This window comes from Petromyzon marinus, chromosome 1 (genome assembly GCF_048934315.1).
Source record: "Petromyzon marinus isolate PM22_M1 ecotype Great Lakes invasive population chromosome 1, UKy_Petmar_22M1.pri1.0, whole genome shotgun sequence".
Classification (NCBI taxonomy): Eukaryota; Metazoa; Chordata; class Hyperoartia; order Petromyzontiformes; family Petromyzontidae; genus Petromyzon; species Petromyzon marinus.
In genome coordinates, this window is record NC_133667.1 from 4,557,131 (window position 1) to 4,571,577 (window position 14,447).

At 45.5% G+C, this 14,447-nt stretch overlaps 1 protein-coding gene across 2 annotated transcripts in view; it reads right to left on the reverse strand.

The window, feature by feature from the left end:
* Nucleotides 1-14,447, reverse strand: part of LOC116938262 (uncharacterized) — a 226,427-nt gene that overhangs the window by 148,729 nt on the left and 63,251 nt on the right. The gene's annotated exons all lie outside the window — the stretch shown is intronic.

Here is a 14,447-nt window from a genome sequence, read left to right on the forward strand (position 1 = left end):
CTCACTCTGTGTCACTACTCACTCTGTCACTACTCACTGTGTGTCACTACTCACTCTGTGTGTGTCACTACTCCCTCTGTGTGTCACTACTCACTGTGTGTGTCACTACTCACTGTGTGTCACTACTCACTGTGTGTGTCACTACTCACTCTGTGTGTCACTACTCACTCTGTGTGTGTCACTACTCACTCTGTGGTGTGTCACTACTCACTCTGTGTCACTACTCACTCTGTGTGTGTCACTACTCATTCTGTGTCACTACTCACTGTGGTGTGTCACTACTCACTCTGTGTCACTACTCACTCTGTGTGTCACTACTCACTCTGTGTCACTACTCACTCTGTGTGTCACTACTCACTCTGTGTCACTACTCACTGTGGTGTGTCACTACTCACTGTGTGTGTCACTACTCACTCTGTGTATCACTACTCACTCTGTCACTACTCACTCTTTGTGTCACTACTCACTCTGTGTGTCACTACTCACTCTGTGTGTCACTACTCACTGTGGTGTGTCACTACTCACTCTGTGTGTCACTACTCACTCTGTGTGTCACTACTCACTCTGTCACTACTCACTCTGTGTGTCACTACTCACTGTGTGTGTCACTACTCACTCTGTGTCACTACTCACTCTGTCACTACTCACAGTGTGTCACTACTCACTCTGTGTGTCACTACTCACTCTGTGTCACTACTCACTCTGTCACTACTCACTGTGTGTCACTACTCACTCTGTGTGTGTCACTACTCCCTCTGTGTGTCACTACTCACTGTGTGTGTCACTACTCACTGTGTGTCACTACTCACTGTGTGTGTCACTACTCACTCTGTGTGTCACTACTCACTCTGTGTGTGTCACTACTCACTCTGTGGTGTGTCACTACTCACTCTGTGTCACTACTCACTCTGTGTGTATCACTACTCACTCTGTGTCACTACTCACTGTGCTGTGTCACTACTCACTGTGCTGTGTCACTACTCACTCTGTGTCACTACTCACTCTGTGTCACTACTCACTGTGGTGTGTCACTACTCACTGTGTGTGTCACTACTCACTCTGTGTGTCACTACTCACTGTGTGTGTCACTACTCACTCTGTGTGTCACTACTCACTCTGTGTCACTACTCACTGTGGTGTGTCACTACTCACTCTGTGTGTCACTACTCACTCTGTGTGTCACTACTCACTCTGTCACTACTCACTCTGTGTGTCACTACTCACTCTGTGTGTCACTACTCACTCTGTGTGTCACTACTTACTCTGTGTCACTACTCACTCTGTCACTACTCACTCTGTGTCACTATTCTGTGTTACTACTCACTCTGTGTCACTACTCTCACTGTGTCACTACTCACTGTGGTGTGTCACTACTCACTGTGTGTGTCACTACTCACTCTGTGTGTCACTACTCACTCTGTGTCACTACTCACTGTGGTGTGTCACTACTCACTCTGTGTCACTACTCACTCTGTGTCACTACTCACTCTGTGTCACTACTCACTGTGTGTGTCACTACTCACTCTGTGTCACTACTCACTCTGTGTGTCACTACTCACTCTGTGTCACTACTCACTGTGTGTGTCACTACTCACTCTGTGTGTCACTACTCACTCTGTCACTACTCACTGTGGTGTGTCACTACTCACTGTGTGTCACTACTCACTCTGTGTGTCACTACTCACTCTGTGTCACTACTCACTGTGTGTGTCACTACTCACTCTGTGTCACTACTCACTCTGTGTGTCACTACTCACTCTGTGTCACTACTCACTGTGTGTCACTACTCACTGTGTGTGTCACTACTCACTCTGTGTGTCACTACTCACTCTGTCACTACTCACTCTGTGTGTCACTACTCACTCTGTGTGTCACTACTCACTCTGTGTCACTACTCACTCTGTGTGTCACTACTCACTCTGTGTGTCACTACTCACTCTGTCACTACTCACTCTGTGTGTCACTATTCTGTGTTACTACTCACTCTGTGTCACTACTCTCACTGTGTCACTACTCTCACTGTATTTTTAGCTCTTTCGGTAAAGTCACGTTGAAGGGAAACAATAAAATAATACAATATATAAATATATTGATTGTTTTATATATTATTATTTTATTGTTTCCCTTCAACGTGACTTTACCGAAAGAGCTAAGAATATGAATTACTGCAGCCACGAAAGCTTAAAATCAAAATTTTTACTCTCACTGTGTCACTACTCTCACTGTGTCACTACTGTTTGTCAGTACTCACTCTGTGTCACTACTCACTCTGTGTGTCACTACTCTGTGTGTCACTACTCACTCTGTGTCACTACTCACTCTGTGTGTCACTACTCTGTGTCACTACTCACACTGTGTCACTACTCACTCTGTGTCACTACTCACTCTGTGTGTCACTACTCTGTGTGTCACTACTCACTGTCTGTCACTACTCACTCTGTGTCACTACTCACTCTGTGTCACTACTCACTGTGTGTCACTACTCACTCTGTCACTACTCACTGTGTGTCACTACTCAGTGTCACTACTCACTGTGTCACTACTCGCTGTGTGTCACTACTCACTGTGTGTCACTAGTCACTGTGTGTCACTACTCACTGTGTCACTACTCACTGTGTGTCACTACTCGCTGTGTCACTACTCACTGTGTGTCACTACTCACTGTGTGTCACTAGTCACGTGTGTCACTACTCACTGTGTGTCACTACTCACTGTGTGTCACTACTCACTCTGTGTCACTAGTCACTGTGTGTCACTACTCACTGTGTCACTACTCTGTGTGTCACTACTCACTGTGTCACTAGTCACTGTGTCACTACTCTGTGTGTCACTACTCACTGTGTGTCACTACTCACTGTGTGTCACTACTTACTGTGTGTCACTACTCACTGTGTCACTACTCACTGTGTGTCACTACTCACTGTGTGTCACTACTCACTGTGTCACTACTCACTGTGTCACTACTCACTGTGTGTCACTACTCACTGTGTGTCACTACTCGCTGTGTCACTACTCGCTGTGTGTCACTACTCACTCTGTCACTACTCACTCCGTGTGTCACTACTCTGTGTGTCACTACTCACTCTGTGTGTCACTACTCACTCTGTCACTACTCACTCCGTGTGTCACTACTCTGTGTGTCACTACTCACTCTGTGTGTCACTACTCACTCTGTGTGTCACTACTCACTCTGTGTGTGTCACTACTCACTCTGTGTCACTACTCACTCTGTGTTACTACTCACTGTGGTGTGTCACTACTCACTGTGTGTGTCACTACTTTGTGTGTCACTACTCTGTGTGTGTCACTACTCACTCTGTGTGTCACTACTCACTCTGTCACTACTCACTCTGTGTGTCACTATTCTGTGTGTCACTACTCACTCTGTGTCACTACTCACTGTGTGTCACTACTCGCTGTGTGTCACTACTCACTGTGTCACTACTCACTGTGTGTCACTACTCACTGTGTGTCACTACTCACTGTGTCACCACTCGCTGTGTGTCACTACTCACGCTGTGTGTCACTACTCACTCTGTGTGTCACTACTCACTCTGTCACTACTCACTCTGTGTGTCACTATTCTGTGTGTCACTACTCACTCTGTGTCACTACTCACTCTGTGTCACTACTCGCTGTGTCACTACTCGCTGTGTCACTACTCGCTGTGTCACTACTCGCTGTGTGTCACTACTCACTGTGTCACTACTCACTGTGTCACTACTCACTGTGTGTCACTACTCACTGTGTCACCACTCGCTGTGTCACTACTCGCTGTGTCACTACTCACTGTGTCACCACTCGCTGTGTGTCACTACTCACTCTGTGTCACTACTCACTCTGTGTGTCACTACTCACTGTGGTGTGTCACTACTCACTGTGTGTCACTACTCACTGTGTGTCACTACTCACTCCGTGTCACTACTCACTGTGTGTGTCACTACTCACTCTGTGTCACTACTCACTCTGTGTCACTACTCACTCTGTGTCACTACTCACTGTGTGTCACTACTCACTGTGTGTGTCACTACTCACTCTGTGTGTCACTACTCACTCTGTCACTACTCACTGTGTGTCACTACTCACTCTGTGTGTCACTACTCACTCTGTGTCACTACTCACTGTGGTGTGTCACTACTCACTGTGTGTGTCACTACGCACTCTGTGTGTCACTACTCACTCTGTGTGTCACTACTCACTGTGTGTCACTACTCACTCTGTCACTACTCACTCTGTGTCACTATTCTGTGTCACTACTCTCACTGTGTCACTACTCTCACTGTATTGTTAGCTCTTTCGGTAAAGTCACGTTGAAGGGAAACAATAAAATAATACAATATATAAATATATTGATTGTTTTATATATTATTATTTTATTGTTTCCCTTCAACGTGACTTTACCGAAAGAGCTAAGAATATGAATTACTGCAGTCACGAAAGCTTTAAATCAAAATTTTTACTCTCACTGTGTCACTACTCTCACTGTGTCACTACTGTTTGTCAGTACTCACTCTGTGTCACTACTCACTCTGTGTGTCACTACTCTGTGTGTCACTACTCACTCTGTGTCACTACTCACTCTGTGTGTCACTACTCTGTGTCACTACTCACTCTGTGTCACTACTCACTCTGTGTCACTACTCACTCTGTGTGTCACTACTCTGTGTGTCACTACTCACTGTCTGTCACTACTCACTCTGTGTGTCACTACTCACTCTGTGTGTCACTACTCACTCTGTGTGTCACTACTCACTCTGTGTCAATACTCACTCTGTGTGTCACTACTCACTCTGTGTGTCACTACTCACTGTGTGTGTCACTACTCACTCTGTGTCACTACTCACTCTGTCACTACTCACTGTGTGTCACTACTCACTCTGTGTGTCACTACTCACTGTGTCACTACTCACTCTGTCACTACTCACTGTGTGTCACTACTCACTCTGTGTGTGTCACTACTCCCTCTGTGTGTCACTACTCACTGTGTGTGTCACTACTCACTGTGTGTCACTACTCACTGTGTGTGTCACTACTCACTCTGTGTGTCACTACTCACTCTGTGTGTGTCACTACTCACTCTGTGGTGTGTCACTACTCACTCTGTGTCACTACTCACTGTGGTGTGTCACTACTCACTGTGTATCACTACTCACTCTGTGTCACTACTCACTCTGTGTGTCACTACTCACTCTGTGTCACTACTCACTCTGTGTGTCACTACTCACTCTGTGTGTCACTACTCACTCTGTCACTACTCACTCTGTCACTACTCACTCTTTGTGTCACTACTCACTCTGTGTGTCACTACTCACTCTGTGTGTCACTACTCACTCTGTGTGTCACTACTCACTCTGTGTGTCACTACTCACTCTGTCACTACTCACTCTGTGTGTCACTACTCACTCTGTGTGTCACTACTCACTGTGTGTGTCACTACTCACTCTGTCACTACTCACTGTGTGTCACTACTCACTCTGTGTGTCACTACTCACTCTGTCACTACTCACTGTGTGTCACTACTCACTCTGTGTGTGTCACTACTCCCTCTGTGTGTCACTACTCACTGTGTGTCACTACTCACCGTGTGTCACTACTCACTGTGTGTCACTACTCACTCTGTGTGTCACTACTCACTCTGTGTGTGTCACTACTCACTCTGTGGTGTGTCACTACTCACTCTGTGTCACTACTCACTCTGTGTCACTACTCTCACTGTGTCACTACTCTCACTGTATTGTTAGCTCTTTCGGTAAAGTCACGTTGAAGGGAAACAATAAAATAATACAATATATAAATATATTGATTGTTTTATATATTATTATTTTATTGTTTCCCTTCAACGTGACTTTACCGAAAGAGCTAAGAATATGAATTACTGCAGTCACGAAAGCTTTAAATCAAAATTTTTACTCTCACTGTGTCACTACTCTCACTGTGTCACTACTGTTTGTCAGTACTCACTCTGTGTCACTACTCACTCTGTGTGTCACTACTCTGTGTGTCACTACTCACTCTGTGTCACTACTCACTCTGTGTGTCACTACTCTGTGTCACTACTCACTGTGTGTCACTACTCACTCTGTGTCACTACTCACTCTGTGTCACTACTCACTCTGTGTGTCACTACTCTGTGTGTCACTACTCACTGTCTGTCACTACTCACTCTGTGTCACTACTCACTCTGTGTGTCACTACTCACTCTGTGTGTGTCACTACTCACTCTGTGGTGTGTCACTACTCACTCTGTGTCACTACTCACTGTGGTGTGTCACTACTCACTGTGTATCACTACTCACTCTGTGTCACTACTCACTCTGTGTGTCACTACTCTGTGTGTCACTACTCACTCTGTGTGTCACTACTCACTCTGTGTGTCACTACTCACTCTGTCACTACTCACTCTTTGTGTCACTACTCACTCTGTGTGTCACTACTCACTCTGTGTGTCACTACTCACTCTGTGTGTCACTACTCACTGTGGTGTGTCACTACTCACTCTGTGTGTCACTACTCACTCTGTGTGTCACTATTCACTCTGTCACTACTCACTCTGTGTGTCACTACTCACTCTGTGTGTCACTACTCACTGTGTGTGTCACTACTCACTCTGTCACTACTCACTGTGTGTCACTACTCACTCTGTGTGTCACTACTCACTCTGTCACTACTCACTGTGTGTCACTACTCACTCTGTGTGTGTCACTACTCCCTCTGTGTGTCACTACTCACTGTGTGTCACTACTCACTGTGTGTCACTACTCACTGTGTGTGTCACTACTCACTCTGTGTGTCACTACTCACTCTGTGTGTGTCACTACTCACTCTGTGGTGTGTCACTACTCACTCTGTGTCACTACTCACTCTGTGTCACTACTCTCACTGTGTCACTACTCTCACTGTATTGTTAGCTCTTTCGGTAAAGTCACGTTGAAGGGAAACAATAAAATAATACAATATATAAATATATTGATTGTTTTATATATTATTATTTTATTGTTTCCCTTCAACGTGACTTTACCGAAAGAGCTAAGAATATGAATTACTGCAGTCACGAAAGCTTTAAATCAAAATTTTTACTCTCACTGTGTCACTACTCTCACTGTGTCACTACTGTTTGTCAGTACTCACTCTGTGTCACTACTCACTCTGTGTGTCACTACTCTGTGTGTCACTACTCACTCTGTGTCACTACTCACTCTGTGTGTCACTACTCTGTGTCACTACTCACTGTGTGTCACTACTCACTCTGTGTCACTACTCACTCTGTGTGTCACTACTCTGTGTGTCACTACTCTGTGTGTCACTACTTACTCTGTGTCACTACTCACTCTGTGTGTCACTACTCACTCTGTGTGTCACTACTCACTCTGTGTCAATACTCACTCTGTGTGTCACTACTCACTCTGTGTGTCACTACTCACTGTGTGTGTCACTACTCACTCTGTGTCACTACTCACTCTGTCACTACTCACTGTGTGTCACTACTCACTCTGTGTGTCACTACTCACTGTGTCACTACTCACTCTGTCACTACTCACTGTGTGTCACTACTCACTCTGTGTGTGTCACTACTCCCTCTGTGTGTCACTACTCACTGTGTGTGTCACTACTCACTGTGTGTCACTACTCACTGTGTGTGTCACTACTCACTCTGTGTGTCACTACTCACTCTGTGTGTGTCACTACTCACTCTGTGGTGTGTCACTACTCACTCTGTGTCACTACTCACTCTGTGTGTGTCACTACTCACTCTGTGTCACTACTCACTGTGGTGTGTCACTACTCACTGTGTGTCACTACTCACTCTGTGTCACTACTCACTCTGTGTCACTACTCACTCTGTGTCACTACTCTCACTGTATTGTTAGCTCTTTCGGTAAAGTCACGTTGAAGGGAAACAATAAAATAATACAATATATAAATATATTGATTGTTTTATATATTATTATTTTATTGTTTCCCTTCAACGTGACTTTACCGAAAGAGCTAAGAATATGAATTACTGCAGTCACGAAAGCTTTAAATCAAAATTTTTACTCTCACTGTGTCACTACTCTCACTGTGTGTCACTACTCTGTGTGTCACTACTCACTCTGTGTCACTACTCACTCTGTGTGTCACTACTCTGTGTCACTACTCACTGTGTGTCACTACTCACTCTGTGTCACTACTCACTCTGTGTGTCACTACTCTGTGTGTCACTACTCTGTGTGTCACTACTTACTCTGTGTCACTACTCACTCTGTGTGTCACTACTCACTCTGTGTGTCACTACTCACTCTGTGTCAATACTCACTCTGTGTGTCACTACTCACTCTGTGTGTCACTACTCACTCTGTGTGTCACTACTCTGTGTGTCACTACTCACTCTGTGTCACTACTCACTCTGTGTGTCACTACTCTGTGTCACTACTCACTGTGTGTCACTACTCACTGTGTGTCACTACTCACTCTGTGTCACTACTCACTCTGTGTGTAACTACTCTGTGTGTCACTACTCACTGTCTGTCACTACTCACTCTGTGTCACTACTCACTCTGTGTGTCACTACTCACTGTGTGTGTCACTACTCACTCTGTGTGTCACTACTCACTCTGTGTCAATACTCACTCTGTGTGTCACTACTCACTCTGTGTGTCACTACTCACTGTGTGTGTCACTACTCACTCTGTGTCACTACTCACTCTGTCACTACTCACTGTGTGTCACTACTCACTCTGTGTCACTACTCACTCTGTCACTACTCACTGTGTGTCACTACTCACTCTGTGTGTGTCACTACTCCCTCTGTGTGTCACTACTCACTGTGTGTGTCACTACTCACTGTGTGTCACTACTCACTGTGTGTGTCACTACTCACTCTGTGTGTCACTACTCACTCTGTGTGTGTCACTACTCACTCTGTGGTGTGTCACTACTCACTCTGTGTCACTACTCACTCTGTGTGTGTCACTACTCATTCTGTGTCACTACTCACTGTGGTGTGTCACTACTCACTGTGTGTCACTACTCACTCTGTGTCACTACTCACTCTGTGTGTCACTACTCACTCTGTGTCACTACTCACTCTGTGTGTCACTACTCACTCTGTGTCACTACTCACTGTGGTGTGTCACTACTCACTGTGTATGTCACTACTCACTCTGTGTGTCACTACTCACTCTGTCACTACTCACTCTGTGTGTCACTACTCACTCTGTGTGTCACTACTCACTCTGTGTGTCACTACTCACTGTGGTGTGTCACTACTCACTCTGTGTGTCACTACTCACTCTGTGTGTCACTACTCACTCTGTCACTACTCACTCTGTGTGTCACTACTCACTGTGTGTGTCACTACTCACTCTGTGTCACTACTCACTCTGTCACTACTCACTGTGTGTCACTACTCACTCTGTGTGTCACTACTCACTCTGTGTCACTACTCACTCTGTCACTACTCACTGTGTGTCACTACTCACTCTGTGTGTCACTACTCCCTCTGTGTGTCACTACTCACTGTGTGTGTCACTACTCACTGTGTGTCACTACTCACTGTGTGTGTCACTACTCACTCTGTGTGTCACTACTCACTCTGTGTGTGTCACTACTCACTCTGTGGTGTGTCACTACTCACTCTGTGTCACTACTCACTCTGTGTGTGTCACTACTCACTCTGTGTCACTACTCACTGTGCTGTGTCACTACTCACTGTGCTGTGTCACTACTCACTCTGTGTCACTACTCACTCTGTGTCACTACTCACTCTGTGTCACTACTCACTGTGGTGTGTCACTACTCACTGTGTGTGTCACTACTCACTCTGTGTGTCACTACTCACTGTGTGTGTCACTACTCACTCTGTGTGTCACTACTCACTCTGTGTCACTACTCACTGTGGTGTGTCACTACTCACTCTGTGTGTCACTACTCACTGTGTGTGTCACTACTCACTCTGTGTCACTACTCACTCTGTCACTACTCACTCTGTGTCAATACTCACTCTGTGTGTCACTACTCACTCTGTGTGTCACTACTCACTGTGTGTGTCACTACTCACTCTGTGTCACTACTCACTCTGTCACTACTCACTGTGTGTCACTACTCACTCTGTGTGTCACTACTCACTGTGTGTGTCACTACTCACTGTGTGTCACTACTCACTGTGTGTGTCACTACTCACTCTGTGTGTCACTACTCACTCTGTGTGTGTCACTACTCACTCTGTGGTGTGTCACTACTCACTCTGTTTCACTACTCACTCTGTGTGTGTCACTACTCACTCTGTGTCACTACTCACTGTGGTGTGTCACTACTCACTGTGTGTCACTACTCACTCTGTGTCACTACTCACTCTGTGTGTCACTACTCACTCTGTGTCACTACTCACTCTGTGTGTCACTACTCACTGTGTCACTACTCACTGTGGTGTGTCACTACTCACTGTGTGTGTCACTACTCACTCTGTGTGTCACTACTCACTCTGTCACTACTCACTCTTTGTGTCATTACTCACTCTGTGTGTCACTACTCACTCTGTGTGTCACTACTCACTCTGTGTGTCACTACTCACTGTGGTGTGTCACTACTCACTCTGTGTGTCACTACTCACTCTGTGTGTCACTACTCACTCTGTCACTACTCACTCTGTGTGTCACTACTCACTGTGTGTGTCACTACTCACTCTGTGTCACTACTCACTCTGTCACTACTCACTGTGTGTCACTACTCACTCTGTGTGTCACTACTCACTCTGTGTCACTACTCACTCTGTCACTACTCACTGTGTGTCACTACTCACTCTGTGTGTGTCACTACTCCCTCTGTGTGTCACTACTCACTGTGTGTGTCACTACTCACTGTGTGTCACTACTCACTGTGTGTGTCACTACTCACTATGTGTGTCACTACTCACTCTGTGTGTGTCACTACTCACTCTGTGGTGTGTCACTACTCACTCTGTGTCACTACTCACTCTGTGTCACTACTCTCACTGTGTCACTACTCTCACTGTATTGTTAGCTCTTTCGGTAAAGTCACGTTGAAGGGAAACAATAAAATAATACAATATATAAATATATTGATTGTTTTATATATTATTATTTTATTGTTTCCCTTCAACGTGACTTTACCGAAAGAGCTAAGAATATGAATTACTGCAGTCACGAAAGCTTTAAATCAAAATTTTTGCTCTCACTGTGTCACTACTCTCACTGTGTCACTACTGTTTGTCAGTACTCACTGTGTCACTACTCACTCTGTGTGTCACTACTCTGTGTGTCACTACTCACTCTGTGTCACTACTCACTCTGTGTGTCACTACTCTGTGTCACTACTCACTGTGTGTCACTACTCACTGTGTGTCACTACTCACTCTGTGTCACTACTCACTCTGTGTGTAACTACTCTGTGTGTCACTACTCACTGTCTGTCACTACTCACTCTGTGTCACTACTCACTCTGTGTGTCACTACTCACTGTGTGTGTCACTACTCACTCTGTGTGTCACTACTCACTCTGTGTCAATACTCACTCTGTGTGTCACTACTCACTCTGTGTGTCACTACTCACTGTGTGTGTCACTACTCACTCTGTGTCACTACTCACTCTGTCACTACTCACTGTGTGTCACTACTCACTCTGTGTGTCACTACTCACTCTGTGTCACTACTCACTCTGTCACTACTCACTGTGTGTCACTACTCACTCTGTGTGTGTCACTACTCCCTCTGTGTGTCACTACTCACTGTGTGTGTCACTACTCACTCTGTGGTGTGTCACTACTCACTCTGTGTCACTACTCACTCTGTGTGTGTCACTACTCATTCTGTGTCACTACTCACTGTGGTGTGTCACTACTCACTGTGTGTCACTACTCACTCTGTGTCACTACTCACTCTGTGTGTCACTACTCACTCTGTGTCACTACTCACTCTGTGTGTCACTACTCACTCTGTGTCACTACTCACTGTGGTGTGTCACTACTCACTGTGTATGTCACTACTCACTCTGTGTGTCACTACTCACTCTGTCACTACTCACTCTGTGTGTCACTACTCACTCTGTGTGTCACTACTCACTCTGTGTGTCACTACTCACTGTGGTGTGTCACTACTCACTCTGTGTGTCACTACTCACTCTGTGTGTCACTACTCACTCTGTCACTACTCACTCTGTGTGTCACTACTCACTGTGTGTGTCACTACTCACTCTGTGTCACTACTCACTCTGTCACTACTCACTGTGTGTCACTACTCACTCTGTGTGTCACTACTCACTCTGTGTCACTACTCACTCTGTCACTACTCACTGTGTGTCACTACTCACTCTGTGTGTCACTACTCCCTCTGTGTGTCACTACTCACTGTGTGTGTCACTACTCACTGTGTGTCACTACTCACTGTGTGTGTCACTACTCACTCTGTGTGTCACTACTCACTCTGTGTGTGTCACTACTCACTCTGTGGTGTGTCACTACTCACTCTGTGTCACTACTCACTCTGTGTGTGTCACTACTCACTCTGTGTCACTACTCACTGTGCTGTGTCACTACTCACTGTGCTGTGTCACTACTCACTCTGTGTCACTACTCACTCTGTGTCACTACTCACTCTGTGTCACTACTCACTGTGGTGTGTCACTACTCACTGTGTGTGTCACTACTCACTCTGTGTGTCACTACTCACTGTGTGTGTCACTACTCACTCTGTGTGTCACTACTCACTCTGTGTCACTACTCACTGTGGTGTGTCACTACTCACTCTGTGTGTCACTACTCACTCTGTGTGTCACTACTCACTCTGTCACTACTCACTCTGTGTGTCACTACTCACTCTGTGTGTCACTACTCACTCTGTGTGTCACTACTCACTCTGTGTCACTACTCACTCTGTCACTACTCACTCTGTGTGTCACTATTCTGTGTTACTACTCACTCTGTGTCACTACTCTCACTGTGTCACTACTCACTGTGGTGTGTCACTACTCACTGTGTGTGTCACTACTCACTCTGTGTGTCACTACTCACTCTGTGTCACTACTCACTGTGGTGTGTCACTACTCACTCTGTGTCACTACTCACTCTGTGTCACTACTCACTCTGTGTCACTACTCACTGTGTGTGTCACTACTCACTCTGTGTCACTACTCACTCTGTGTGTCACTACTCACTCTGTGTCACTACTCACTGTGTGTGTCACTACTCACTCTGTGTGTCACTACTCACTCTGTCACTACTCACTGTGGTGTGTCACTACTCACTGTGTGTCACTACTCACTCTGTGTGTCACTACTCACTGTGTCACTACTCACTGTGTGTGTCACTACTCACTCTGTGTCACTACTCACTCTGTGTGTCACTACTCACTCTGTGTCACTACTCACTGTGTGTCACTACTCACTGTGTGTGTCACTACTCACTCTGTGTGTCACTACTCACTCTGTCACTACTCACTCTGTGTGTCACTACTCACTCTGTGTGTCACTACTCACTCTGTGTCACTACTCACTCTGTGTGTCACTACTCACTCTGTGTGTCACTACTCACTCTGTCACTACTCACTCTGTGTGTCACTATTCTGTGTTACTACTCACTCTGTGTCACTACTCTCACTGTGTCACTACTCTCACTGTATTGTTAGGTCTTTCGGTAAAGTCACGTTGAAGGGAAACAATAAAATAATACAATATATAAATATATTGATTGTTTTATATATTATTATTTTATTGTTTCCCTTCAACGTGACTTTACCGAAAGAGCTAAGAATATGAATTACTGCAGTCACGAAAGCTTAAAATCAAAATTTTTACTCTCACTGTGTCACTACTCTCACTGTGTCACTACTGTTTGTCAGTACTCACTCTGTGTCACTACTCACTCTGTGTGTCACTACTCTGTGTGTCACTACTCACTCTGTGTCACTACTCACTCTGTGTGTCACTACTCTGTGTCACTACTCACACTGTGTCACTACTCACTCTGTGTCACTACTCACTCTGTGTGTCACTACTCTGTGTGTCACTACTCACTGTCTGTCACTACTCACTCTGTGTCACTACTCACTGTGTGTCACTACTCACTCTGTCACTACTCACTGTGTGTCACTACTCACTGTGTCACTACTCACTGTGTCACTACTCGCTGTGTGTCACTACTCACTGTGTGTCACTAGTCACTGTGTGTCACTACTCACTGTGTCACTACTCACTGTGTGTCACTACTCGCTGTGTCACTACTCACTGTGTGTCACTACTCACTGTGTGTCACTAGTCACGTGTGTCACTACTCACTGTGTCACTACTCACTGTGTGTCAATACGCACTGTGTCACTACTCACCGTGTCACTACGCACTGTGTCACTACTCACTGTGTGTCACTACTCACTGTGTGTCACTACTCACTCTGTGTCACTAGTCACTGTGTGTCACTACTCACTGTGTCACTACTCTGTGTGTCACTACTCACTGTG